The 25,638-nt window shown below is 49.8% G+C and overlaps 1 protein-coding gene across 5 annotated transcripts in view; it reads right to left on the bottom strand.

Moving 5' to 3' along the window:
• The window catches only part of LOC137637288 (ketosamine-3-kinase-like), a 65,816-nt gene that overhangs the window by 12,167 nt on the left and 28,011 nt on the right, over positions 1-25,638 (bottom strand). The window lies entirely within an intron of this gene.

The raw sequence follows: 25,638 nt of genomic DNA, 5'->3' as shown, positions 1-25,638 counted from the left end.
CCATACCATACAACTGGCAGTACCCATAGTCCCTACAATCACCAGGTCTGAGTCAAGGTCGGGCATAATCGCCACTACGAATCTGAAGAAGAAATCCTATGAACTTCCACCCGTGAACCACGACGGGACGGATGGGCGGGCCGTGAAATGGAAGTTCCACGTAAGTATACAAATTACTCAAAATTTGGTATTTATTCCGTTGCGATATACTTACTCGGAACTTCCTTAGGAGACTCCTCCTTAGGAGGTGGGAATGGAAAACCGGTGGAAAGGGGGAGAAATGACTAAGGAGGCCAACGGAAACAATAAGATAGTATCCACCAAGAACGCTTCCCCTATAGGGATGCAGACTAGGCTCGTAACACTCGCCATTCCCATCCGCTGCTTCGTCAGGTACTCTGCAGAAGGGCTGGGAGAAGGGATAGGGAATATGACACGCTAACACTCAACCATTCAGTACCGAGCAATAGGGTTCCAGTCGTGGTTAAATCCTTTGTTGTGCAGCCACGACGGAGCTGATTTTGAACAAAGTGACCTGACTGTGCAGTAATCCCTTGTTGTGCAGCCACGACAGAGCCGATTTTGAACAAAGTGACCTGACTGTGCAGTCCCGCAGATAGTGTGAAGTGAAAGTAGACTTGCATTTCCGGACTCCTGCTTTCAGTACCTGACCGACTGCCATGTTTTTGTTGAAGACAAAAGAGGTTCCAATGGCCCGAATTTCGTGGGGCTTCGTAGATTTAGGAGGGTTAACGCCTGCCGCCCCATAAGCCAACCCAGTTGTCTCTCTTAACCAGAACGACACTGGTTTCTTCGACACTGGTTTCTTCGCCTTGCCAGTGGAGACAAGCAGGCTCTTGATGGCTGGCCTCAGCCTAGCTGTTCTGGTCAGGTACTTTCTCACGACTCTAATAGGGCACAGAAGTAGGTCTTTCTCAGGGTTCGACTTTGGAATGCAGGAGGACGAAAACTCCTTAAACCGGGGATCAACTACTGCAGGGTCCCAAGTCTTAGCTACAAAGGATGGATCAAACTAGAATGTCACCTACCTCCAACCCCTCGTGAGAGAAACCTCGTAGGATAGGCCGTGTATCTCGCACCCTTTTGGCCGAGGTGAGGGCCAGAAGGAACAGTCTTAAATGCTAGGTCCAAATCCAGGACATGCTTAAGTGGCTCGAAAGGGGATCCCTTCAGGAACAACACCCTAGTCAGGTTCTACTCAGGGGGGGTTTCAGGGGCTGTGGGGGACAGGCATGCTCACAGCTCCTGATGAGCATGGTCAGTTGCCTTGATGCTCCTAAATTCAACCACTCGAGGGCAAATATTTGACCTAATGCTGCTCGGTATCTCTTCACCGCTGGGATGGAGAGGCCTTCATCCACCTTGAGGTGTAGCAGGAAGTCGGCTATCTGTGGGATGGATGCTTTGAGGGGCCTGATATCTCTCTTCTGGCACCACTTCTCAAACGAGGCCCATTTCACTTGGTAAATGGCTGTCGACCACGGCCTCAGATAGCCCGTCATCTGCGACGCTGCCCTCCAGGAGAAGCCCTACCAACTCAGAAAATGCTTGATAACCTCTACCCATGAAGGGAGAGGTTTTCCAGCCTGTCGTTAAACCTTTTGAAGTGGGGCTGCCTCGGGAGTTCTTCCCTGAGAGGAAGAGGTCATGGTTCTTCGCTTGCTAGTTCCAGCAGGCCCAGAAACCACTCCCTGTCAACCACCACACAGCCACCAGGGTAAGCTTTGCTCCTTTTGCTTCCCTCAACCTGTTCAAGATTTGATGGAACAGGCTAAAGGGGGAGAAGTGTAGGCGTCTGGGCCGTCCCAGGAATGCTGGAAGGCATCCTCCATGAATGCTGTTGGGTCTGGCACCAGAGAACAGCCTTTCTGATACCAAAGATAAGCCCTCACTCAACAATAGCCAAAAAAACACCCAGAATAATATGCCCTCCCTGGACCGTCATCCCGACACTCAAGGTTAACACTTCTGGAGAGTAACAACAACACCGTAAATGGTAAGCATTCCCTCAAATCGATGATGCCTACAACCAAGATAATAGGCATACTCTGGATGTCTTCCCAACACCATGGTAATAAGCCCTCTCTAGACTGTTGCCCAAATACTTTGCATGTTACGTCCTCCTTGGAGTCTACCCAACACCCCAGACACAACTCATAAGACATCCCTGGACAGTTGCCAAAAACATGACAAATTCGTAGATAATTTGTATTTTTCCTAACCATACAAACCTTAGCTATTTAATATGGGTATTACTTTCGGTGTAGCTGAAATGACGAGCCATTAGAATTTTAACGAGGGTTTACTACCCCCTCGCTAGTTAGCGAGGGGGTAGGGAGGGGTAGCTAGCTACCCCTCCCCCCTCACACACCTGTAACTAGCTCACTTTGCCTAGAGGTAGGACTTCCCGGGGGACAGGGCTGCCGGGCAAGTTTGATTAAATAGCTAAGGTTTGTATGGTTAGAAAAAATACAAATTATCTACGAATTTGTCATTTGTTCCGTAACCGAAATACAAACCCCGCTATTTAATATGGGTGACTTAACCTTTAGGTAGGATAGTGAGTCCCAGCTGTTACTGGCTTTTGGCTTTTGCCAGGGGACTCAGTATCTGAGTGTGTCAGTGCTCAAGATAAGGAGTCCCTGCACCTCGCAAGTGCCTTACTCTGCAAGGACCGCGGCCTACATAAGCTGGTGTGTGAAGGAATGAAGTGTGACTCATCCTAGGAAGTTGACCTGAAGTCCTTTAGATGGAATTCTAGGACAGGACTCTCCCAATACCACCTCGTCAGGGTATTGGGACGCGACAGTATTAACTTAATACTAGGAACACAAGGGAACATGGTTTACCTGCAGTGGTTTGAGGTCAGCTGTGCAGAGAACCCAAGATGCTACTTTCCCCAAGAGAGGGGATGATGAAGAAAAGAATAAGGGCCAGGCATACCTTTTCATTCATGCAGACTAAAACCAGGTAACAATGCCCTCAACCATCTGCTACTTGTCCATTAAGGAGCCTGAGGTTTAAACCAGCTGTTGTGCAGCTACCTCAGGGCCGATAGAGAACGTATCGAGCCTCCTGTGGGTCACGTCTTGCAGGTAGTGGGCTGTGAAGGTTGTTTGACGCTTCCACACCCCTGCTTGCAGAACCTGCGTCACTGAGAAGTTTTTCTTGAAGGTCAGAGAGGTAGCTACTCTCCTGACATCATGAGTTCTTGGACGACGTGATGGAGGAGGGTCAGGATTAAGGGACAGATGGATCACCTTTCGAATCCATGCTGAGATGGTGTTCTTGGTAACCCTCCTCTTCGATCTCCCAGTGCTGACAATCAAAGCCCGAACTTGGGGACGAACTGCAGCTGTTTTCTTCAGGTATAGCCTCAGACTCCTTACTGGGCACAGTAGAAGATGGTCTGGGTCAACTGTTACGGAACGAAGACTCGAAATCCGGAAGGAGTCGGAGCGAGGGTCCGGCACTCCCGGATTCTGAGCCTTAGCAATACTCAGGGACGAAGCTGAACGTTACCTCCCCCCATCCCCTTGAATGGGCGATGTCATACGAGAGACCATGAAGTTCGCTAACTCACTTGGCTGACGCCAAAGCTAGTAAGAACACCGTCTTCCAAGTCAGGTGGCGATCTGAAGCCTGGCGTAATGGCTCGTAGGAAGATCTCTTAAGAGACCTGAGGACTCAGACCACGTTCCATGGAGGAGGTCTCACTTCCGACTGAGGGTAGGTAAGTTCATAACTACATATGAGTAGGGAAAGTTCTAGCAAAGAAGTAATGTCCACTCCTTTGAGCCTGTAGGCTAGACTTAAGGCTGAGTGATACCCTTTCACTGTCGAGACTGAAAGGCGCATTTCTTCTCGCAAATACACGAAGAACTCCACTATTGCTGGAATATTGGCATCGAGTGGAGAGATACCCCTTCCACGACACCAACCACAGAAAACTCTCCACTTCGCCTGGTAGAAACCTGCGGATGACTTTCGCAGGTGTCCAGACATCCTTTCCGCAACTTGTTGCGAAAATCCTCTCTCTGTGAGGAGATGCTGGATAGTCTCCAGGCGTGAAGGCAAAGCGAAGCTACGGCTTTGTGAAAGATGTTGACGTGTGGTTGTTTGAGTAACTCATGTCGTGGAAGGAGTTCTCTCGGATGCTCCGTAAGGAGTTGCAGAAGGTCCGGGAACCATTCCGCGTGATGTCACAGCGGAGCTATGAGAGTCATCGAGAGGTTGACCGATAGTCTGGTCTTGTTGAGTACCCTCCTCATCAGACAGAACGGGGGAAAGGCGTGTACGTCGATGTTGTCCCAACGTTGTTGGAAAGCATCTTGCCAGAGAGCCTTGGGGTCCGGGACTGGGGAACAGTACAGCGGCAGTTTGAAGTTCAACGCTGTCGCGAACAGATCCACAATCGGGGAACCCCACAAAGTCTGGACTTTGTTGGCTACTTGACGATCTAAAGACCACTTGGTACTCACTATCTGAGATGCTCTGCTCAAGACTGTCGGCGAGCACATTCCTTTTGCCCAGAATGAAGCGAGCCAAACGTGGAATCGAGTGGACTTCGGTCTATCTCAGTATCTCCACTGCAAGATGGGATAGCTGTTCTGAAAAGGTACCTCCCTGCTTGTTGATTTAAGCCACTACTGTGTTGTTGTCGCTCATCACCACCACAGAGTAACCCGCCAGGTGCTGTTGGAACTGTTGAAGGGCCAGAAAAACAGCCTTCATTTCTAGCAGATTTATATGGAGCACCTTTCTGATTCTGATCACAGGCCTGAGGTCCTGTGGTTCAGAACGTGGGCCCCCCACCCTTTCTTTGAGGCGTCCGAAAACAACATCAAATCCAGGGGGAGGACGAGAAGATCCACTCCATTTCGTAGGTTCTCATCTGCCACCCACCACTGAAGGTCCGTCTGTTCCGCGAGACCCATAGGGATCAAGACGTCCAGGGAATCGTGTCCTTGACTCCACCGGGACTCGAGTCGCCAATGCAAAGATCTCATTCTGAGGTGACCATTGGGAACTAGACGGACCAAGGATGAGAGATGGCCGAGGAGACGTAACCATGATTGGGCTGGGAGTTCGTCTCGTCTGAGGAAAGGACTTGCGACCTTCCTCAGCCTTGCTATCCTGTCGTCTGATGGGAAGGCTCTGTGGAGATTGGTGTCCAATATCATGCCTAGATATACAGTACCAGTCTTTGGGAAGGAAGCAGAGAAGACTTCTCGAGATTTACCATGATCCCTAGATCTTGGCAAATCCCCAGAAGTTTGTCTTGGTGTCGAAGAAGGGTTGACTCCGAGTCTGCTAAGATCAGCCAGTCGTCCAGATAACGGAGGAGACGGATGCCGATCTTGTGTGCCCACGTAGATATCAGGGTGAACACTCTGGTGAAAACCTGAGGTGCTGTGGAGAGACCGAAGCACAGCACCTTGAACTGGTAGATCTTGTTGTCTAGGCTGAATCTTAGGTACTTCCTTGAAGACGGATGGATTGGGATCTGGAAGTACGCGTCCTTCAGATCCAGTGTTCACATGAAGTCTCGCGGTCTCACTGCGAGTCTGACCGTGTCTGCCCTCTCCATGCTGAACGGGGTCTGCTTGACAAACCTGTTCAGAGCTGAGAGGTCGATGACTGGTCTCCAGCCTCCAGACGCCTTCTTTACAAGAAAGAGTCGACTGTAGAAGCCTAAGGACCGTCGATGACCTCTTGGAGAGCGTCCATCTTCAACATGGTTTTGACTTCTGCCCAAAGGGCTTGTCCTCTTGCCGATCCCATGGCAAGAGAGTTCAACGACAACGGATTCGCTGTCAGGGGAGGAAGAGATGTTATGAATGGGACGCGATATCCTTGGCTGATCACGGAGATCGCCCAGGAATCAGCCCCGAGTTGCTGCCACCTGTTCGCGCAACTTTGGAGGCATCCCCCCCACTGGTGGACATGCGGGTGGACTGTCAATCCTAGCGTTTGTGGCCTCGGCCACTCCCCCTAGGATTCTTGCCTCCCCTGGAGGACTTCTTGCCTCTCCTGTCCTTGACACGAAAGGGCTGTTTGGACACCGCTGCCTTTGCTGCTATTGCCGGCTTTGTCGTCTTTGCAGGGCAAGGTTGTTGAGGTGCTGGAGGCTTATAGGGCTTTGATGTAAAAGCCCTCTGGAGGAGGGAGTCCTGGTTGGACTTCCTCCACCTCTCAGCCGCCTGCTCTACATCTTTCGGCTCAAACAGACTACTCCCCAAAAGGGAGGAATGTCTGAGCTTACTGACCTCGGTGTTGGGGACCTTCGAGTTGAATCTTTCAGACACCGTATCACGGCGTTTCAGGATAGTGTTAGCCAACAAGTTCGAGACTTGGTGGGCCAGAAACTTGATGGTACGAGTGCCTGAAAGAAGGAAGGTCTCCAAGACCTTCCTGGTACTCTTCTTAGACAAGTCTTCGGATTGTATCAGGATGCCAAGAGATCCCAGCCAGATATCCAGCCACGAAGTGGCCTGCATGGTACACTTCACTCCCTTCTCCTGGGAGAGAATCTCCGAGGCCGAGAACGATACTGGCCGGTTGGAAAGTCTCTCGAGAGGGACTCCCATGGGGAGCTCTTCCACCGAGTGGTGGAGGGGAAGAGCTAAACAGGACTCCTCGATGATTTCAAAGTACCTCCTTTGGTGGACACGAGGAGGTGGGAGGAGTTTGTTTCCGGCGCTGGAACGGCTGGAGGAGGCTAGCTCGGAGAGCTGGCTCTCGATCTTATCTCTGGCACTCTTAACCCCCTGGGACCAGGGCAAAGCCACGCTGGTTTAGGGGGCTTTTGAGTACCAAAGATTCGGTCCAGAACCATGTCCTTGCCCTCTCGAAGAGGAATCTCCGGATCCGAAAATCCGTTAAGATTCCTCATCAGAGCCAAAACTTGCCAAAATGCATGCTCCGACTCCTGCGGCTCTCCTCCTGATGGACTAGCAGCAAGGTCTCCAGTCCCCAAAGGCTCTTCTTGGGGGGACTCGAGGACGTTCTCCGCGGGATTAGCTGGTTCTGGTCTGATCCTCGAAGAAGATTTCGGAACCGTCTTGGAGTCCTTCGACTCCCTCCTGGGAGGAATGCAGGATTCCAACAAAGATGGTGGGGGGCTCTTCTCCGCCTCCACCCGAGGAGACTTCTCGGGGCGAGGTGGGGTTTCTCCCATTGGTGCGATGGGAAAACTCCTCACCTCACGAGAATCCCCTGAGGACGGAAAACCCTCGTCCAAAGGGGGATGGAGAGAAAGTCTGGGGAGGAGAGGGAGCCTTCCTCGATGGCTTCCGAGGAACCAGTTTCGCCCTTAGAGAAGTAACCACGTCGTCCACTCCTCTCTTCCTCTTCAAGGGGGCCGAGATAGCCGCTGATTTGAGGCCTAGTTCAGAGAAAGCGGGCTTGAAAGCCTGCGCAACCGCTCTGATCAAGGGCCCAAACCAGGGCAGCCGACTGACAGCAGCGCTGTCAGAGACACCCTCTGGAGGGAACAGGATCGTAAGATCCCAAGGAATGGACACTACAACTGGGTTTGCCTGAAAGGAAGAAGCTGTAGAAGAAAAGATCCTGGATCTGTCCGGAGATTTCCCTCCCTCCGTTGGGCGCGCTGTCCTGCGCTTACGGGGGGGGGGGGGGGGAGAAACGCGATGAAGACGACCTGACGCGTCGTACTGCCGGATCCTGTGTGGGCACGCGCTGTGGGTCGCACTGGGTATCGCGCTCGCGCGATAGGCCATTGCCTAGATCGAGAGGCGATTGCTCGCGCGTGGGCGAGCGGACGAACGATGGCGTGCTGGCGAGAGATGGCGCGTAGGCGAGGGGGCGCGTCAGCGCGTAGGAGAGTTCGCTCGTTGGCGCGCAGGAGAAGGAGCTCGTGGGCGCGCAGGCGACAGAGCGCATGGGCGCGTGGGCGCGTTTCGGAGACCTCGGATGGAGTGCAGCCACAGGATGTTGAAGGGCCTGTAAGGGCAAAGCCGTAGGGCGCGTGCGTGCAGGGGGAATATCCATAGCGCGCGGGCGCGCAGAAGGGCGCTCATCAGGAACCGAAGTTCTGGCAGTGGGCGCGCGATGGAGACTGCGGGCGATGGCGAGTAAGCAAGGGATGGCAAGCAGGCGAGGTCTGATGGCGAGTCGGCGATCGTGGAGGAGAGCGCTGGTGAGCAGGAGAGGAAGAAGACTTCTCCTTGGAGCCCTGATCCGAAGATCGAGGGCGAGCAGGCGAGCGATGACGAGCAGGCAAGCGCTGGCGAGCAGGAGAGCGCTTGCGAGCAGGAGATCGCTGACGAGCAGGAGCGCGCTGACGAGCAGGAGACCGAGGGCGTCCATGGCATGTATCAGGTCGAGGGCGCGCAGAGGTCCATTGCCAAGTAGGAGCTCGTGGGCAAGTAGTCTCTGGAACTGCAGGGCGAACAGGAGCTCGTGGGCGTGCAAGAGAGCGCTGGCGAGATGAGATAGCAACCGGTGAGCGCTTGCGCGCAGGCGAATATTGGCGCACGGGGGAAACCTGGCGCTTAAGGGACTTACACACAATGTGTGAAAGCCCCTTTTGCCCCGAAGGGACCGGTGCCCGTTTGAAAACAGGATGTGTGGGCGCCCACAGCGCGTCAGCAGCCAGGAAAGGTGAACGCAGGTCAGCAGGTCTGGCAGGCGTAGATCGCGAACGATCTGCGGAGAGGTCCAGGTCCAAGGAAGTAGCAGGAACGGTAGCTGAAGGACGAGGTTCCTCTGCGGGGGACTGCGAGGATGAAGATCCGAAGAGGAGCCTCCTAACACCCTTGTGAGGAGAAGGAAGACCTCGGCGACGAAGAGGAAGGCGAGCCTTATGTCGGATGAGTCCTCTCGGAGTAGCAGGCAAACCATCGGCAGTCCTCCGAAGAGGAGTCTCTGACAGTGAACTCCCCTGGGGGGTAGAATCCCCCGCAGGAGAGACCGTTGGACTTAGCTCCTCCCTCGAAGGATGTTCGGAGGGGGGAGGTAAGCCTTCAGCTACAACAGGAGCAGGGGTTTGAACACTCTCATTAGAAACGTCTGCCACAATAGCCTCGACAATAGACAGAGGGTCAACCTCTGCTACCGCCGGTGACTATTTGACAGCTGCTCCCAACATGATCATGTCAAACAGGGCTTCCTTGGAGGGCGAACCCTGAAGCCCCAAGGAAGCCCAAACCTGCAAAAGATCATTATTAACAGGATAAATAATTAAATCCTCCTCCGGGGGAGGAGGAGGACCTGCCTCTCTATGGGAGGCAACTCCCTCTCCCAAACCCCGAGATCGGTCAACAACAGTACGGCCTACGCCACCACTCGACGGCCTCTCGAGTGGGAGCTTCGGAGGAGGTTTGGGCTACGGAAGAAGAGTCCTTAGGATTTTCCTTCTTCAAAGAAACCTTTGAAGGAGAAATATGACAAATTCGAAGATAATTTGTATTTTTCCTAACCATACAAACCTTAGCTATTTACAAAGGGTTATTACTTTTAGCGTAGCTGAAATGGCGAGCCATTAGAATTTAACGAGGGTGTATTACCCCCCGCGCTAGTTAGCGGGAGGGTAGGGGAGTGGTAGCTAGCTACCCCTCCTCCCCCTCACACACACGTGAATACTCACTTTCACTTAGAGGTAGGACTTGTCTTGGGGGACAGGGCTGGCGGGCAAATATGTGTAAATAGCTAAGGTTTGTATGGTTAGGAAAAATACAAATTATCTTCGAATTTGTCATTTGTTCCGTAACCGAAATACAAACCACGCTATTTACAAAGGGTGACTTATCCCTTAGGAAGGGTGGAAAGTCCCCAGCCATACTGGCTTTGGCTTTACCCGGGGACTCAGAATCCGAGTGAGTCGCACTCGAGAAAAGGAGTCCCTGCACCTCACAAGTTCCTTGCTCCGCAAGGAACCATGTGGCCTACGTAAGCTTGTGTGTGAAGGAAGAAGTGTGACCCGTCTTAGGCAGTTGACCTGGAGTTCCAGAAGGAACTCTGGGTTAGGACGTTCCCAATACCACCTCGTCAGGGTATGGGGGACGCGACAGTATTGACTCAATACTCGGAACACAAGGAAGCATGGTTTACCTGCAGAGGTTCGAGGTCAGCTATGCAGAGACCAGGATGCTGCTTCCCCGTAGAGGGGATGATGAAGAAAGAAGTAAGGGCCAGACATACTTCTTTCGTTCATGCAGACTAAAACCTGATAACAATGCCCTCAACCTTCTGCTACCTGTCCAAAAAGGAGCCTGAGGTTAGACCAGCTGTTGTGTAGCCACCACAGAGCGATAGAAAACGTATCGAGACTCCTGTGGGTCACGCCCTGCAGGAAGCGGGCTGCGAAGGTCATCAGACGCTTCCAGACTCCAGCTTGTAGCACCTGCGTCACAGAGTAGTATTACTCGAAGGCGAGGGACGTTGCGATGTATCCAACATCGTGCTGTAGGGCAAGGTGACGGGGGAGGGTCTGAAGACAGGTCGAGATGAATGTCCTTGAGTCCGGGCTGAAGAGGTATACTGGTGACTCTCCCCCCATGTCCTCCTTGTGTTCCCAAATCGGCTGCAACTGAGGCCAAACTGCAGCTGTTCCCAGCGCTAACCTCTCGATTCCTTACTGGCAAGAAAGAGAAGGTCTTGGGACATAACACACAGAATGGAGACTCGAAATCTTGAATGAATCGGACCGAAGGGTCGGGACCCTCAGATTCTGAGTCTAGCCAACAACTCAGGAGCGAGCCTGAATGTTGCCTTCCCCTCTTCCTTAGAAAGGGGGGAGTAGTAAGAGACCAAGAAGATTGCTTACACACTGGCCGTGGCCAGAGTGAGCAGAAGACCCAAGGCGGAATACAATCCGAGGCCTGTCGTAAAAGGGTCTTGAGAAGATCTCTTAAAGGACTAAAAGTCCGAGCCATGCTCCAAGTTGGAGGTCTTCCTCCGACTAGGGCAGGGACGATCGTAGCTTCGCATGAGCGAGGATAGATCCAGCGGGCAGGAAAAAGTTATTCCTTTAAGCCTGAAGGTCAGGGAAAGGCTGAGCGACAGGCTTCATTGCCGAGAGCGGAAAGGAGCTTCCTCCCGCCGAAAGGCAATAAGACCGTTATTGCTGGAGAAGAGGCCTCACGGGAAGAGGTATATCTCCCACGGCACCCACCACCTTAGACTCTTCACTTTGCCTGGGAGACCCCTGTGGATGACTATCGCAGATGACGCGACCTCCGTACTGCGACTGTAGCGGGTTGTCTCTTCTAGAGGAGGAAGCGTAGTGTCTCCAGGCATGAAGCCGAAGCGATGCCCCGGTTCGGGAGAGATGTCGCAGTGTGGTTGCTTGAGTAGTCTGCGCCGTGGGAGAAGCTCTCCCGGGAGTTCCGTCAGGGGAAGCAGAGGGTCCAGAAACCGTTCTGCGCATAGTCCCAGTGGAGCTCTCCCATTGAAAGGTTGACAGACAACCTGGTTTTGTTGAGACCCATTGTCCGCAGACAAAAAGGGAGGGAAGACGCAGGCGTCGAATTTGTCCCACCATCACCGGAATGCATCTTGCCAGAGTCTCGGGGTCTGAGACTGGGGGTAAGACTAGTGGAAGCTTGAGGTTCCAAGGTGTTGCGATCAGGTCCCCCAGACCAGCACTTGCTGGTTACCCAAGGTCAAAGACCCCTAGGTACACTCTCTCTATGAGGCTCTGCTCGGATAGTCTGAGAGAGACATTCCCCTGCCTGGAATGAGAGAGCCGATGGTGGAATTGAGAGAATCTCAATCATCCCGGTATCTCTACTACAAGATGTGAAGGTGTGAAAATGCGTCCCCTGCTGGTTAGAATGAAGTCGACGCGCAACGGGGCGACTTGGCAGGAGCTGTAGGATCTGAAGAGGGGCCAGACTAAGGCCCTTAAGCCTGCCTGAATGATGGAGAGGTATCCTTCAGGTCTTGACCATAGGCCTGGACTGGAACATGCCCCCCCCCCCTTTCCTTTGACGAGTCCGAGAACCGTATCAAGAATGTGGGGAAAGGACGAGAATATCCACTACCATCAAGAGGCTCCATAGGTCAACACCCATTGCAGGTTTAATAGTTCCGCTGGTCCCATAGGGCCAGGGAGTCCGGTTAAACATTGCCTGAAGCCACCGGGACTTGGATCGCCCCACATGGAACTTATCCTGAGGCGACCGTTCGGACTATAGACGGGTCAATGAGGAAAGAAAAACTAGGAAACGTTCCAAGGTAGGGCTGAAAGCTCTGCTTGACTGAGAACAGGTACTGCGACTCTCCTCAGTCTTGCCACAGTCAACCGAAAGGAAGGCTCGGAGGATGCGGTAACAGAATCTGGCGTCCCCAGGTGGTCACCCATCCAAGTACCGACGTTGCTTAACCTCGCTGGACGGACGAGAAGCGGGGTTTCCAATGTGGTAAGGCGGTTGACTCAAAATCATGGCCAGATACTCCAGATGTTGAGGCAGAGGAAGAGAAGGCTCCAAGCAAAATACCATGAGCCCACACTCATGGTCACATTCCGGAAGCTAGTCCCGGCGCTGAAGAAGGTCGAAACCCGAGCCTACCGGAGTTGACCAGCCCTCCAAACAGCAGAGGAGGCGGAAGCCTGCACCTGAGCGGCCAAGAGGAAGGCAGGGAGAGTTCTCTGGGGAAACAAACCTGCTATGCCACGGCGGGATAGCCACACTGCATCATAAGCAGGAATACTTGCAGTCTAGGCTGAATTCGACGAGCACCCTGGAAGATGGATGGAATGGAAACTGAAAGTACCCGTCCTTCCGATCCAGGGTTAAAGGAGTCCTGTCGCCTCGTTACCAGTCTGATCGATTCTGCTGGTCTACGCTGGCCGAAGTTTGTTCGACAAACTTGATCAGGACTGAGAGGTCGACTATGGACATCCCCTCTCAGATCCTTCCTTACAAGAAAGGATCGACTGAGGGGACCGGGGGTGAAACCGTCGATGATCCTAAGGAAGACCTTCGCCTAAGGTATGGATCATTTGGCCCAACCGGGCAACTCTGCTGACGCTATGGCATAGAGGTTCAGAGACACTGAATTCGCTGACAGAGACAGCAGGCGCGATATCCTTGGCTACTCACAGAGATTGTGCGGGAATGGGCATCGGGAAGCTGTCATTCGGATGAGTAACCTTAAGCATCCTCCCAGCGAAAAAACCTGCAATTCTAGAGTTCGTGAACTCCTTTTAGGCCTATGCCCCCCCGGGGGAATCTCCCGTGCCATCTGTTCCTGACAGGAGGAAACTGCAATTGGACACCTTGTCCCAGTTGTCGTAGCCGATAACTTAGGCCGACGTGGTTGAAAGAAAAGGGCGCTGGAGCCCTGCAGAGTCTGGAAGAAAGCGCCTTGGAGGAGTGAAACCGGAAGTCGATTTACTCCGCACAGCAGCTGTCTAAGTCTCTGTCCTTGGGCACTGACAAAACTCTTCTCAAGGATGGAAGGGTGTCTGAGGTCGTCGACCTCCACAGATGAGACACCCGAAGGAAGCCTTCAGTCAGCGCGTCCAGATGGTACAACATCGAGCTTGTCCGCAAGTAGATACTTAACGACGAAAGGCCAAGGTGTCTGAGCTCGAGAGGAGGAAAGTACCCTTGATCTTCCTGTAGCTTCCTTGAACCAAACCTCGGGCCGTAACCGAGGAGGGAAAGAACCTGGTAAGCTCCCAGAGGAAGAGGTAAGCAGTCACCCCTTGTCCGATGGAGAAATCTTAAACGGAAAGCCCCCCCGCCAAAAATCCTTCCAGGGCAGGAGAAGGAGAGAGTACTCGTACAGGAGAGGGGACCCTCGAGACCGACCTCTTGGGAACCAACTTCGCCCTGGGGGAAGTCACCACGAAGTCCACTCCTCTCTTTCTCTTCAGCGTAGGAGAGACAGCCGCTGGTTTGTTACCCTGGCCGGCGAGTACTGGTTTCATAACCCTCATTAACGCCCGTGCCAGCGGACCAAACCATGTCTGCTGCTCCAAGGACACAGAGTCCGAAATCCTCGCTAAGGTGAAAGGGATCGGGCGATCCTTTGGAGTGGACCCGACGGAACCTGCCTGAAAAGAAGGTGGGGAAGAATGCTGTACTGACCTGTCTTCGTCCTGCACTACCAACCTGTGCTTGGATGGAGGTGATCCCGAGTGCCGTCTAGGAGCACGCGTCCCTGCTGCTACCACCGGCTGTGGAATTCGCCGCGAACTATGGTCGCGCGAGGGCGAACGGTTGCGCAAAGGCGAACAGTCGCACAAAGGCGAATGGTCGCGCGAGGGCGAACGGTTGCGCAAAGGCGAACAGTCGCGCAAAGGCGAACAGTCGCGCAAAGGCGAATGGTCGCGCGGGCGCGCAGGCGAGCGGTCGTGCGATCGCGCGGGCGCGCAGGCGAGCGATCGCGCGGGCGCGCAGGCGAGCGATCGCGCGGGCGCGCAGGCGAGCGATCGCGCGGGCGCGAGGGATCGTGCTGCCGCGTAGGTGAAGAAGATCGCTGGCGATAATGACCGCGTGATGGTAAGCGATGGCGAGCAGCATGTGTAGGTGAATGATCGCGTGAAAGGGTGCGATGGTGATCAGCATCCGCAGGAGGGCGATCGTTCAGGGTTGTGCGATGAGGAGCAGCATGCGTAAGCGGGCAATCGTGCAGGGTTGTGCGATGGCGAGCAGCATGCGCAGGTGAATGATCGCGTGAAAAGGTGCGATGGTGATCAGCATCCGCAGGAGGGCGATCGTTCAGGGTTGTGCGATGAGGAGCAGCATGCGTAAGCGGGCGATCGTGCAGGGTTGTGCGATGGCGAGCAGCATGCGCAGGTGAATGATCGCGTGAAAGGGTGCGATGGTGATCAGCATCCGCAGGAGGGCGATCGTTCAGGGTTGTGCGATGAGGAGCAGCATGCGTAATCAGCATCTGCAGTTGAGGGTCGCGCGATGGCGATCAGCATCCGCAGTTGAGGGTCGCGCGATGGCGATCAGCATCCGCAGTTGAGGGTCGCGCGATGGTGATCAGCATCCGCAGTTGAGGGTCGTGCGATGGCGATCAGCATGCGCAGGTGAGCTAGTAGCTGGCGAACCATGTTCCTTCAGAAGTGTTGGAGAACGTTGGCGTGCCAGCTGTAACACACGTGGGCGATCCGGAGATCGCTGGCGAGCTGATGATCGCTGACGAGCTGATGATCGCTGGCGAGCTGATGATCGCTGGCGAGCTGATGATCGCTGGCGAACTGATGATCGCTGGCGAGCTGATGATCGCTGGCGAGCAGAAGGCTACGCGTGGAAGCCTGCGCAAAGAAGAAGTCCTTGACCCCGACTTGAACCGAAGTTCTAGATCGCGAGGGCGAACGTGGGCGCACAGGGCACGTAACAGGAACCGCAGGGAAGATCATCTTGAAAGCGCTGACGAACAGGAGAGCGCTGATGAGCAGAAGGGCGCGCAGGGAAACCCTGACACGCAAGGGAAGAACCCCCGTGGGGGCAACCCTTTGCCCCGAAGGAATCTTTGTCCGCCGGGAGACTGATGTCCGTCGGAAGACCGCTGTCCGTCGGGCAGACCGTTGTCCGTCGGGAAGACCGTTGCCCGTCGGAAGACGAGATCAGACTGCTGTCCATCTGCACCAAGGCGGAAGATCGAGAAAAAAGGAGTGTAGGCTGCAAACGGAGATCCAAAAGGGCGCCTCAAGCACCCTTATAGGGAGATGAGAGGCCCTTACGACGAGGCGGACGGAGGGCCTTACGGCGAGGGAGGCCAACAGCAACAGCAACAGAAGAAACCTCCGAAGAGGAGTCTCTATGAGTGTACTCTCTCGCGAACGAAAGAGAAACACTTCGAGGAAGAGACTGGTCAGCCAGTGACCTAAAAGGAGCAATCCTCCGAAGAGGAGCTCCTGCAGTTGCCCAGCCCCTTGAGCGAAACTGCAGGTGCGACCGCTCAGCACCAAGAGCATAGTCGCACGAAAAAAAGGCAAGAGAAGAACCCCCCAAAAGGGGAAAAACTCAAGCCTGGACAGGAAAAACTTCCCTCGGAAGGAAAGTTATCCGCCCAAGGAGGCAAGCCTCCTGACTGTTCTAAAATGAACTGGAGAGCTGTCCGTCGACACGGGAGTACTACCAGTAGAAGGAGACACGCCCCTGACGAAAATACAAGGGGGGAGGCAGCAACAGCCGAATCCCCAGGACTCAACCAGACAGCTCACACCGTTGCTATATTACAGAAACGAACTAGATCGGTAACTGTAAAAAAATAAAACAAATAATATTAGTACACATTCATTCCCCCGGGAAGGCTCCGAAGAGGAATCCCGAGGGAAAGGAACAAGAATTACACAACAGGCACGTGCCCTCACAACCACTTACACTCGCGGAAGGAGAGCTGTAACCAAAACAGAATTATAACAATTATAATTATGTAACTATGTAATTATGTAATTAAAAAAATGAATGAACACTAAGGAAAGAACGAAAGCCCCGAAAGGAATCGTTCTACAAGCTGAAAAAAAAAAACAACTACAATTAGATTCATAACTAATTGATACAAACGTACGCGTAGCAACCCCCCACACGGAAAGGAAGCTAGGCTACAAGGGCGTAGTAACACGTAGTAAAAGGGTGAACGACCTCAAGAGAGAGAGAGAGAGAGAGAGAAAGACATAAGTCAAACTCGATCGCCACCCATAAAATACGCCGTGGTGGCCTAACTGCCGAGGCCTCCACGTAGATATCGTACACTACACACACACATCTGAAAAGGAAACTTACTTATTTCTATACTCAAATATATATACAAACATGAAAACATGTTTACATATATATTGAGTAAAAGAAAAGTAAGCGATTAAGTAAAGACAAAACAGACAATGGCTGCCAAGCGAGGACCAAGACAGAGACGTCTGTCACAGTCCGAGCCAAAAGTGAAAGTGAGTATTCACGTGTGTGTGAGGGGGAGGAGGGGTAGCTAGCTACCACTCCCCTACCCCCCCGCTAACTAGCGCGGGGGGTAATACACCCTCGTTAAATTCTAATGGCTCGCCATTTCAGCTACGCTAAAAGTAATAACCCTTTGCAAATAGCGTGGTTTGTATTTCGGTTACGGAACAAATCCCATTTGGACTTCTTCTTCCAGCGCCGAGAAAACCTCTCCCACTGGGAGATAGGCAACTCCCTACATTCCATACATACATTATCACTTTCACACTGCTGACCCCTACAATAAGGGCATAAGGTGTGAGGATCCGTCTCGATGGAAGACATGAAGGTCCCACAACGGCGGTCAGGTAATCCAGGGCACTTCCGCATTGTAGAGGCCAATTTCACAACACTGAGAAAAAGAAAGAAAAAGCAATGATTAATGGCTGTCATGTAGGCGAGGGTGACAGCGGACAGGTCTGTCTAGCACCCGAGCCGTAAGCAAAGTGGAGCTACAACACAGGTGTGAGGGGGGAGGGTAACTAACTACCCTCCCTACCCCCAGCTAACTAGCGGTGGGGTAATAATCCCTCGTTAAATTTTTATGGCTCGTCCTTTCAGCTACGCCGAAAGTAACTACCCACTTTAAATAGCGGGGTTTGTATTCCAGTTATGGAACACCTAGATTTCATATGAAATCTGTCGAGGCAACAGTATTACGGCCAATTTTGCATCAAAACAATAGCCATCACATTCTATACCTGCTGCAGAATACCATTACCCTAGAGTTTAACCATTTAGTTTGTCCTCATGTACATAACACGTACATTTCCAACGTGATCTCATGTAGTATCGTTCAACACATAACCTTGATGAGTAAACCCTCCCCGAACATTCAATCCCAACACCTCTGATGATAGGCCCTCCTTGAAGTCACTCCCAAAACCACATATGTTATCTGAGGGTAGTTTGTAATTTCCTAAATTACGGTTAATGGGAGAAAGGGCCAAAATAAGAAGTGACGTCATACTACCGGTTTGCAAGCGAGTGGGATGGTCGGTCTAACCATCGTTAACTAGCAGTGGATAGTTAATCCTCGCTAAAAAGTCTTCTAATCTTAAAGCCCTAAAAAAAAATGTGTCTTCCCTTTACTGTTTTACTATACTGTACTTCTCAAAGACAAGGATTCCCGTAAAGTATCATATCACTATCTATTATATAATATAAACCGTACTACCTATTTTAGTATCTACTGTATTTCCTCTGTACTTAAATACTATTGCGTGAACTAAACCCTTTTACCCCCAGGCTATTTGGAAATTTCCAACCCTTAACCCCCAGGGGTTATTTTTTTTCAAGCACATTTTGCAGTATATATTTTTTTTAAATTACTCTAACAGCCTTAATTTTTGTCATAAGAGAGGTCAGGTTGGTCTCATTCTCTTGGAAAATGCCTGAATTTTTTCAAAAAATTATCAAAAAAATGGAAAAAAAATTTTTTATAGCACTTTTTTGCAAGGACGTACCGATACGTCCATGGGGGTAAAGGGATGGCTTTTGTGAAACGTACCAGTACGTCCTTTGGGGGTAAAAGGGTTAAAAGGACCAAATTATGAATGCATGATGATTATTTTGCTTACAGCCAGTAAAGCAGGGACGGCTGCTCGAGTCAACTTTCGTCGGCTGTTTCTATTCCTTACATCTCACACCCAACCCGTATACTTCATCACCACATCCAACTGATCCACAGACACAAAACACACCTCCTGCCCATAAGTGGCATGTTCTTAGATGTCTCTGTTGGTTTCCCCTCCTACTTTCTTATTTCATATCTATAGTACAATTATCAGCCATTACATTACTGTCTTGATTCAGGTGACAAGAGAGGATTGGATAAGAAATGACTACATAAGGGGGTCGACAAAGGTGGTGGAAATATCAAAGAAGGTGCAGGAAGGGAGGCTGAGATGGTATGGACACCTGATGAGGAGAGATGAGGACCACGTTGGGAGACATACTATGGAGATGGAGGTTTAGGGAAGAAGAAGAAGAGGGAGACCAAGAAAGAGATGGAGGGACTGTGTGAGAGGAGACTTACAGGAGAAGGGGATTGATGAGGCAGAAGCGCAGAATAGAAAAGGATGGAAACGGCTCATCCGCAACGGCGACCCCATATAAAAATGGGAACCAGCTGGGAAGAAGAAGAAGAAGAAGAATTTACTATCCTGATTCGATAATAACCATTTCCTTAAACGTATGCCAAGTGCTTTTCAAAATCTGTCTTTATAACCATTCACTTATAGTTTGTATTATAGTTCTTCTAATTTATAATCAACATTTATTGCATATCTACTTCTAATAGCTAAATCATTTGTAAAATCCTAAAAATCAAAAGCTCTCAATGTCACCATCCTTAAAACAACTGTATTAATTATTGAGCCACAAAACTAGTTGCTGTCTTACTTAGCAATACAAATGCTCATTGCCCCCAACAGATTCAATTTCAATTTTAGTTTAATTCCTGACTCAAATATTCACCCTTAATTTGTCCTGGCAACTCATCAAGCGATTACTCAAGTTCAACGTTTAGACTGACATTTTACTCCTGTTATCATTTAACTTCAATTCCGCTTAATATATTATTGAAAAATATTTCGTCTTATTCAGGACGCCTTATGTATTAAAATACTCATGTTTATATAGTACTCTATAAGTAAAGAATCCTATTTTAACCCTTTTATCCCCAAAGGACGTACTGGTACGTTTCACAAAATTCATCCCTTTACCCCCATGGACGTACCGCTACGTCCTTGCAAAAAAATGCTATTTACATTTTTTTTGCATATTTTTGATAATTTTTTGAGAAACTTCAGGCACTTTCCAAGAGAATGAGACCAACCTGACCTCTCTATGATGAAAATTAAGGCTTTTAGAGCAATTTAAAAAATATATACTGCAAAATGTGCTTGAAAAAAAAATAACCTCTGGGGGTTAAGGGTTAGAAAATTCCAAATAGCCTGGTGGGAAAAAGGGTTAAGCAATTGTAAATCTATTAAAACCAACATAAAAAGGTCATAGCTCCCATTATCACGGGTGAATTACAGTACAGTAATCTAAGTGTATTTCCAACATTTGTCCCAAAAATATTTATCAACATCTGTTCTTGTTTACATAAAGGGTCATCAGCTACAGGAGTGATTCTGACAGCTACGTCAACTGTTCTTTTACTGAAAACAAGTTCTTATATATGTTCTTTGATGGGAGCTTTTATTTCAAGGAAGCAATGCTTGTTTTAGTCATTTACATTATTTCAAGTGCCCTGCTCGAAGAAGTGACATTTGTAAATATCCGGGGCATTACCACGTTTTACCTGACCCCTGAAGTCATTCCAACTAAAACCTTTACTTTTTATCATCTCTCAAGAACTCACAACATGATTTCATTCATCTGTGGTGGATAATGTGGGAGGGTGGGCTGTGGCACCCTAGCAGTACCAGCTGAACTCGGTTGAGTCCCTTGTTAGGCTGGGAGGAACGTAGAGAGTAGAGGTCCCCTTTTTTTGTTTTGTTTCATTTGTTGATGTCGGCTACCCCCAAAAATTGGGGGAAGTGCCTTGGTATATGTATGTATGTATGTCCAAATTTAACCTGACTCTTGCTTTATGTCAATTCATAAGATTTCGTCATTTCACAACGGTCAAACCTAATGTGTTATATCTTACGAGATATGTGCAGGACTGAATACCATAAGTTATAAAGGCTACATCATATATACCAAGGCACTTCCCCCAATTTTGGGGGGTAGCCAACATCAACAAATGAAACAAAAACAAAAAAGGGGACCTCTACTCTCTACGTTCCTCGTAAGAGGCGACTAAAAGGGACGGGACGAGGGGGCTGGGAACCCCCTCTCCTGTATCTACATCCTGTGAGACATCGACAAAGAGATAAAGGCTACATAGCATCTGTAATATTTAAGCATGGATTATAAATGACCATCACAATTGCAGATGCATAATAAGTAATAGTTTGTTGCAGTACAGTTCCCATTTGCAATGTCATGCAAAGATACCTCATCAAAGGTCATTAACGGACATATGCAAATTGCCTTATATTTGTTCAGTGTATTTAACTTCACTCACTCCAAAGCCCTGTCCACATAATCGAACATGTCCGACAGGCAAACAGTGATACCAGACCACAATAATTAGTAAGAATGAGGGTTAATGACGTCGGAAGTGGGAAAACTGAAGGCAGGGATCTAGCAACACTGTATGATGCCAGATCCCTGTCTGCGGTTTTCCCGCTTCTGACGTCATCAACCCTCATTTTCACTAACTACTGTGGATGGTATCACTGTTTGCCCGTCGGGCATGCTCGATTGCGTGGACAGGGCTTAACAGAAGACTTAGCCTTCCCGTTTTACAAAGTTTAATAATACTTCTGCTTCATAGAAGACCCACTTGCTACATGACCCTGTACCAAACAAAGGGAGAAGCTCAGGATGAATTATATATAGAGATCATTTGAAGGACTCTCTCTCTCTTGTACTGAAATAAAACATTTTTTTCCAATTTGTACTGGGAGTTAGCATAGCTCTATCCCCTACACTGTGCAGTACTGTATATGATCTCCTCTATCAAATACAAGAAATAAAACTAGTCGTGAGAAAATCTTCTAATTTTCAAACGATCAACAAGGAGAACTTCTATTCCATCTTGGATGATCCTTTAATTTGTGACCTTGAAAACAAAAAGATGTCAACTCTACTTATACAAATATCAAGTGTAAAGACGTGGCTTTGAATCTCAGGAGGATTCAGCCTTTTGTCTGCCCAAATTAACCCCCAAGAGTTATTTTTTTTCAAACACATTTTGCAGTATATTTCTTTCAAATTGCTCTAACAGCCTTAATTTTTGTCATAGAGAGGTCAGGTTGGTCTCATTCTCTTGGAAAATGCCTGAAGTTTCTCAAAAAATTATCAAAAATATGGAAAAAAAAATTTAAATAGCATTTTTTTTGCAAGGACGTACCGGTACGTCCATGGGGGTAAAGGGATGAGTTTTGTGAAACGTACCAGTATGTCCTTTGGGGGTAAAAGGGTTAAGCGTAGCTGAATCGACAGCTTTGACAAATCACTCTAAAATCTTTCCCTTCAGCTGGTTCCGAAACTCAAGCCGAAGGGAATACAGTACTTTCAAGTCTGGAGTAACCTCTTAATAGAAAACATGAGTGACCCAAAAATCTTTATCTTGCAAAATGATTCTGCAACAGTAAAATTGCTTGGCTACGGTGAATGTAATATTCTGTGAGGATTTGGAAATTCATTATCATTATTTTCATCACCATTCCTCTTACCATGAATTTATCACATATCATCTCTTTCCCCATAATTAATCTGATTTTCATATTGCAATAATTGCAGTAATGAGGAGTCCAATAACATACTTGAAATAAAATTACCCGAATCTCATTCTTTTAAAATACTTATTAAAGTAAACCCATCAGAAGGATATTGGGAGTTAAATTGCAGGACAGGATTAGAAATGAAAGTACAAGAGAGATATATCGAGTGCCATATGTGGATGAGATCACGATAAGGGGTAGATGGGAGATGGTTTGGGCATGCTCTTCGCACTCCCCAAGAGAGAACAGTTCACAAAACTTTCAATTGGGCTCCACAAGGCACTAAGAGAGTTGGACAACCCAGGCCTACATGGCTGAGGACTATGAAGCCTGAAGTGGGAGACGGAGAAGTATTGATTTAAAAGCTCTAGATGAGACGACTGGCGAAATCTAACCGAGGCCCTTTGCGTCAATTGGTGTATGAGGAGATAAAATGAATTGCTTATGATGTTACTGCATACTTGACAAATCTTTTCCAAAGCTCATTGTTAATGATGATACTTTTCCCTTTGAGCAATATCATTAGTAATATTATTACTAAGCAAGCTAAAATCCTAGTTTTAAAAGCTGAGATTGATTGATTGATTTGAAGTTCTCTGGCATCTTGACATCGAGGGTCATTGACGCCGATATCGTTTACTATAAATAAAAGATTAAAAGAACATTCAATTAAAACCAGAGAAGTAAATATGTCATAAAAGTTAAATAGCATTAATTTGAAAACCTTCTACATTATATGACAAATTCGAAGATAATTTGTATTTTTCCTAACCATACAAACCTTAGCTATTTACAAAGGGTTATTACTTTTAGCGTAGCTGAAATGGCGAGCCATTAGAATTTAACGAGGGTATATTATCCCCGCGCTAGTTAGCGGGGGGGTAGGGGAGTGGTAGCTAGCTACCCCTCCTCCCCCTCACACACAGGTGAATACTCACTTTCACTTAAGAGGTAGGACTTGTCTTGGGGGACAGGGCTGGCGGGCAAATATGTGTAAATAGCTAAGGTTTGTATGGTTAGGAAAAATACAAATTATCTTCGAATTTGTCATTTGTTCCGTAACCGAAATACAAACCACGCTATTTACAAAGGGTGACTTATCCCTTAGGAAGGGTGGAAAGTCCCCAGCCATACTGGCTTTGGCTTTACCCGGGGACTCAGAATCCGAGTGAGTCGCACTCGAGAAAAGGAGTCCCTGCACCTCACAAGTTCCTTGCTCCGCAAGGAACCATGTGGCCTACGTAAGCTTGTGTGTGAAGGAAGAAGTGTGACCCGTCTTAGGCAGTTGACCTGGAGTTCCAGAAGGAACTCTGGGTTAGGACGTTCCCAATACCACCTCGTCAGGGTATGGGGGACGCGACAGTATTGACTCAATACTCGGAACACAAGGAAGCATGGTTTACCTGCAGAGGTTCGAGGTCAGCTATGCAGAGACCAGGATGCTGCTTCCCCGTAGAGGGGATGATGAAGAAAGAAGTAAGGGCCAGACATACTTCTTTCGTTCATGCAGACTAAAACCTGATAACAATGCCCTCAACCTTCTGCTACCTGTCCAAAAAGGAGCCTGAGGTTAGACCAGCTGTTGTGTAGCCACCACAGAGCGATAGAAAACGTATCGAGACTCCTGTGGGTCACGCCCTGCAGGAAGCGGGCTGCGAAGGTCATCAGACGCTTCCAGACTCCAGCTTGTAGCACCTGCGTCACAGAGTAGTATTACTCGAAGGCGAGGGACGTTGCGATGTATCCAACATCGTGCTGTAGGGCAAGGTGACGGGGGAGGGTCTGAAGACAGGTCGAGATGAATGTCCTTGAGTCCGGGCTGAAGAGGTATACTGGTGACTCTCCCCCCATGTCCTCCTTGTGTTCCCAAATCGGCTGCAACTGAGGCCAAACTGCAGCTGTTCCCAGCGCTAACCTCTCGATTCCTTACTGGCAAGAAAGAGAAGGTCTTGGGACATCAGACACAGAATGGAGACTCGAAATCTTGAATGAATCGGACCGAAGGGTCGGGACCCTCAGATTCTGAGTCTAGCCAACAACTCAGGAGCGAGCCTGAATGTTGCCTTCCCCTCTTCCTTAGAAAGGGGGGAGTAGTAAGAGACCAAGAAGATTGCATACACACTGGCCGTGGCCAGAGTGAGCAGAAGACCCAAGGCGGAATACAATCCGAGGCCTGTCGTAAAAGGGTCTTGAGAAGATCTCTTAAAGGACTAAAAGTCCGAGCCATGCTCCAAGTTGGAGGTCTTCCTCCGACTAGGGCAGGGACGATCGTAGCTTCGCATGAGCGAGGATAGATCCAGCGGGCAGGAAAAAGTTATTCCTTTAAGCCTGAAGGTCAGGGAAAGGCTGAGCGACAGGCATCATTGCCGAGAGCGGAAAGGAGTTTCCTCCCGCCGAAAGGCAATAAGACCGTTATTGCTGGAGAAGAGGCCTCACGGGAAGAGGTATATTTCCCACGGCACCAACCACCTTAGACTCTTCACTTTGCCTGGGAGACCCCTGTGGATGACTATCGCAGATGACGCGACCTCCGTACCGCGACTGTAGCGGGTTGTCTCTTCTAGAGGAGGAAGCGTAGTGTCTCCAGGCATGAAGCCGAAGCGACGCCCCGGTTCGGGAGAGATGTCGCAGTGTGGTTGCTTGAGTAGTCTGCGCCGTGGGAGAAGCTCTCCCGGGAGTTCCGTCAGGGGAAGCAGAGGGTCCAGAAACCGTTGTGCGCATAGTCCCAGTGGAGCTCTCCCATTGAAAGGCTGACAGACAACCTGGTTTTGTTGAGACCCATTGTCCGCAGACAAAAAGGAGGGAAGACGCAGGCGTCGAAGTTGTCCCCCCATTACCGGAATGCATCTTGCCAGAGTCTCGGGGTCTGAGACTGGGGGGAAGACTAGCGGAAGCTTGAGGTTCCAAGGTGTCGCGATCAGGTCCCCCAGACCAGCACTTGCTGGTTACCCAAGGTCAAAGACCCCTAGGTACACTCTCTCTATGAGGCTCTGCTCGGATAGTCTGAGAGAAACATTCCCCTGCCTGGAATGAGAGAGCCTATGGTGGAATTGAGAGAATCTCAATCATCCCGGTATCTCTACTGCAAGATGTGAAGGTGTGAAAATGCGTCCCCTGCTGGTTAGAATGAAGTCGACGCGCAACGGGGCCACTTGGCAGGAGCTGTAGGATCTGAAGAGGGGCCAGACTAAGGCCCTTAAGGCCTGGACCGGAACATGGCCCCCCCTTTCCTTGACGAGTCCGAGAACCGCATCAAGAATGTGGGGAAAGGACGAGAATATCTACTACCATCAAGAGGCTCCATAGGTCAACACCCATTGCAGGTTTAATAGTTCCGCTGGTCCCATAGG

The sequence above is a fragment of the Palaemon carinicauda genome, unplaced genomic scaffold, assembly GCF_036898095.1.
Source record: "Palaemon carinicauda isolate YSFRI2023 unplaced genomic scaffold, ASM3689809v2 scaffold632, whole genome shotgun sequence".
Classification (NCBI taxonomy): Eukaryota; Metazoa; Arthropoda; class Malacostraca; order Decapoda; family Palaemonidae; genus Palaemon; species Palaemon carinicauda.
Note: the sequence above shows the minus strand (reverse complement) of the source record. Positions and strands in the feature narration are given on the sequence as shown.